This window comes from Buceros rhinoceros, unplaced genomic scaffold (assembly GCF_000710305.1).
Source record: "Buceros rhinoceros silvestris isolate BGI_N320 unplaced genomic scaffold, ASM71030v1 scaffold7605, whole genome shotgun sequence".
Lineage (NCBI taxonomy): Eukaryota > Metazoa > Chordata > Aves > Bucerotiformes > Bucerotidae > Buceros > Buceros rhinoceros.
In genome coordinates, this window is record NW_010414484.1 from 520 (window position 1) to 5,122 (window position 4,603).

Genomic DNA, 4,603 nt, shown 5'->3' on the forward strand with positions numbered 1-4,603 from the left:
CAGCTGAGAGGCAGGAAAACGACAGCTAGCGGAGAAGGGGCAGCAGCTTTAAGGAAAAGAAGCAGAGCTCTGATTTATATGGAAAAAATTTCAGAAATTTTAACAGTTGTCTGGTTTTGATCAATAAAAGGAACACCATGAAGCTGTCAAAACTGCCCCTCGGGTGCTTTAATTCTGACTCTGCTGTGTGTGCTATCCCCATAGCATCACAAAATCAGCAAGCTAAAAATTAAGGTGGGAGAACACTTCCTCCACACCTGGACTCTCTTCAGCACCAAAGTTCTGTGAGTGTAAGTAAATCGGGAAAAGGTTAAAAAAAAAAAGGGGTGGGGGAAGAGTAGGGGCTGAATTATTTGACTTCCCCCAAAATATTAGTGTGACTTTTTAAAACTTTCCCTGTTCTCACCCCTGATACTGCCTTTCAAAGTAAGAACAATGAAAGATCCTTTGAGTGTGGTATCAGATATCATGGGTTAGGCACTCTAAGTTATTTGCTACTGCAAGAAGACTAGTGATATGGCTAATGGCATATCTGCCTTTATCCAAGGACATCAGGTTCTAGCTTACACCAGTGTAAACACACCAGTATAAAACAGCTCAATTTCTGACGCAGTTACATACATTCAACTGAAAGCCCTCCCCACTGCTGTGCCACAGAGCACGTTAATACCTTCATTCGCCAAAATGTGGCAGCTTTTGCATCAGCACAGATGGTATCGCAACAGGTCGGTAAGGGCACATAGGTCTGTTCTGCCTGAAAGGAACGACTGGTCCTGGTGAAGGGAATGAGCATAGGAAATACGTGCCTTGTCCAGAAAGCGTCTAGGTGGCAACTGCCTGCTCAGCCATCCCACTAATTACACTAATACTCACAGAAACATTCTAAACTGATGTGTAAATACTTTTTCCTCCTCTAACATCATAGCACCTCTTCTAATTAAACCCCCTTTCTGCCCCAACAATATCAGTCTGGAGGAAAAAAGTCAAAAAAGCACATATGCAAGATGTCTCCAGATTCCCAACACCCATCTGAACTAGCTCACTGGAGTTGTAAATATATGGGTCACTCCAAAAGTAACACCTCCTATTTATTTGGAAACTACATGGAAACTACAGACAAAGATCACAACGACACTGTTTGATAGAGCAAGTTCTCAGCTACAAAACACTTTTTCGACACAGTCACCACCACCGGCTGTGCATTTTCACCAGCGATGAACAAGAGCCTGCGTGCTCTGCTCATAACAATCTGCACCAGTGGAGGGGACCCACTGTCACCACTGCTGGAACACGGCACCCACCACCTCACTGTGCGGATACCCACTGCTTGGTCTCCATAAACGCTCAGCAGCGTCAATGAATGTCAGTGGGTGCCATTTTTTCCTCTTGGAGGAATTCACTGACACCCCTTTGCTTCATACGGCTTTCCATCAGACGGCCCCTCTGCTGCCGTCTCTCACACGACAACAAGATTTTACGGAGTATTGGCAGGAAGGTTCAACCTCTACTGCCAACATCCACCTCCGACATTGTGAGCCAACGTAATAAAAAAGGAGGCATTGCTTTTGGAGCAGCCCTTGTACTACAAAGAACACTGCAAAGGCGAGGAATTACACCGAAAATTTTATTTTTCCCCTTACAATTCAAGGTTTCAACAGTGAGTTAATTATTCCCAGACAATTAATTTTGAAAGACAGTATCTAAAATAAGTTATCACAAGTCCTCTTCTTTTATTTCCTCAAATACACAGTTGTTGTCATTTGGCCTAACCAAAAATCTCTCGCTTGATATAAAATCTGAATGAACTACCTGTAGTGAGAAAAAAAAACCCAAAACCAAAAAACTGTTAAGAGATATATGCATTTCAATAATTATGAGCAGATACAAACATAAGCTAGAAAATTGGACATGATACTGCTCAGGTGCATCTTTATCTTGGCTGGCATTTCAGAGAGAACAGATTTTTTTCCGCTGCTGGAATAGGACACAGGAACGGTTGATTCTGCTCTTACTGATTATTGCAATGCACTAAATGTGGTGCAGATCGAATAGCAGCTCCAAACACACCCAGATCAATGTTATTTGGCCAGAAGGACACACATACAGGTACTTTAATGCCTACAAGGACTTCTGAATTAGACTGACTGCTGTTAACGATACATTAACCATTACACCTGCATAAATGATACCTTTCAACTCTACTTTTCCTAAAGGGTGCCACGTACTGTCTGACACTTCCTAAGTGTCCACATCACCCAGCAGGTATAAGCAGGTCAACTATAAGCACCCAAGGTATAAGCAGACCAACTGTACTCTTACACTGCATGTATCTGCAAGTTCTGTTGTACTAGGAAAATCTACAGTACCGATTTTTCTTCTGCCTCTTGCAAGCAACATGGCATTTTGATATATATGCAAGGTAAATGTCCTGAAAAACCCTACTAGAAGTGTCTGTCACAAAGCCATGGCAACCATGCTGCAACATCTAACATGAAGGCATTAGGAAACTGGAACCAAATTTTGCATAGATTATCTCTGTAGAAGTTACTTCATACCTCGTTTCAAGATTTCTAAAAGACATAACAGCAGAACCACCTAGGTGCAGACACACTCCACAGCACAGCCTCACTACCTACAAAGTCTACCTACTGCGTACTAGTTAAATCATTTTGATTTCAGCTCACAAGATTGTTCTTCATTTTCCTACTAAATCTTACTGCTGCACTAGACTGTGCATTCAAACGGGAACTTACAGGCTGTTACGCTGATATAGTAGTATCAGTATACTGCTGCAGGAGCAAAGAAAAACAAGGTTAAGTTTTTCTTCTCATGAGTCAGGAGAAGAGATTTGGCCTAAGTTTTCAGTTTTGGACAGCTGCCAGTTAAAGTTTTTGACAACTCAGAGCAAATACTTGTAAGACTCTTGGGGATACTAATGGGAAAATTAGAGAACCAACTCAAACACTTCTTTTCAAATGAGAATGCACAAAGATGCACTTCCCATACATTTTCAAGTAATGTAAATGTCTTCAAAAAAGAAACAGAGGAATAGGGAAGGGAAGGCACAAAAAACCTTAATAATGCAATCACAGCATTTAGAAGTTAGCTAAGCATGGTTTAGACTTTTCGTTAGTTGTCTGTCTAGTAACACAGTTTGGTGCAGGAAGACCGAAACCGCTTTAAACTTGCTGTGTCAGATGAAGCATAGCATGCCATGCTCTCATTGCTTAACACGACAACATACCTTGACTTGCTTTAACAACTCCATCTTACCTATCAGCTGTGATTTTCTCAGCTCACTGTGTTTTCATAGCAGCAGCCAGGCACTGTACCAGCAAGACACAGCTAATGAGATCAGTGGGTTTATGTTGCCCTGTCCCAGGCCGCTCTCCTCACAAAAATTCAGAGGGAGCATTCACAGTCCATCATGCTCCACAGGCTCACAACGGAGGAGGTATATTGAAGCGTGTTCAAGTCAGAACACCTGCCTTAAGCCCACAGTGCCACACAACTTAGTCCTTGCTAAAGCTGTACCACAGCGAAGGGACTGAACTGCATCCTTCGGTCTTCAGAGATGCAAGTGTATTCAGAAAATCTTGTCTACCTTGTTATCGTTTGTGAATGCTGAAGGCCACACCTAACCTAGAATCTCACCTCCAGCACATCAAAGAAAGGGGCAAGAAACCCACCACACAGGTTAATCGATTTGCTTATTGAAGAGCAGTTAGTGATTCGTTACTTTTTTTCTGAATTCAAATTAGATTTTGGGTTTCTCTTTTAGAAATTTCTCCTTTGGCCAATATCACACTGTAATAGAGGTGGTTATTTTCACTCACTTTACATTATTCCTTTTGCACTTAATTATTATCTCATATTCAACAAATGACTTTGAAAAACATCATCTTTTAGCCATCTAGCTATTCAGAAACTATTAGCTATGAATACTGATTCCAGCAAGCGAACTTGGAATTACATCTTTTACATGATAGGAATGTATATGAATAGATAGGTAACATCAAATGTTCCACATGGTACAACTGCACAGAAAAACAAATGCATAAACAATCCCAGTGTTTAATTCAAGTACAAGTCTGTGAACTACATCAACAGCTGCCCGTGGATAGACACACTTGATCTCTGCATATATTCTGGCTTTCTGTAAACTTCAAATCTCATTCAGAAACACTTGCAAAAAGCAAATAGAATTAAGCAAGTTGTCATTAAACCCATCAAAGTACAATACTACTTTTATTCAGACATGTTTCTTGCCCTCCTCTTCCTCTCAAAATTCAAGTTTAGCTCCTTTTCCTATCCAAAGAAGTTCCTGTTAAGTTTTTTTAGGAGAATCCCTGATCAGAGAAACAGGTTGGGCCGAATACTGCTAGCAAGCAAGACAGTGTTTACATTTTTGACATAATTTTGCACTCACTAACCTGCTTTTGTTGGATGCTAGATTTCTTACTGTTTTTTGTGGATTCAGGCATCTTGATCTCCTAAATAAATTGAAAAATTTAAACTTAGAATAAGTTTAAATGGTGCCTCAAGCACTCTAACGAAATAGAGCTGAGCAAATAAGCATTTAGTTAAAGCTGGCAGAAAGAGT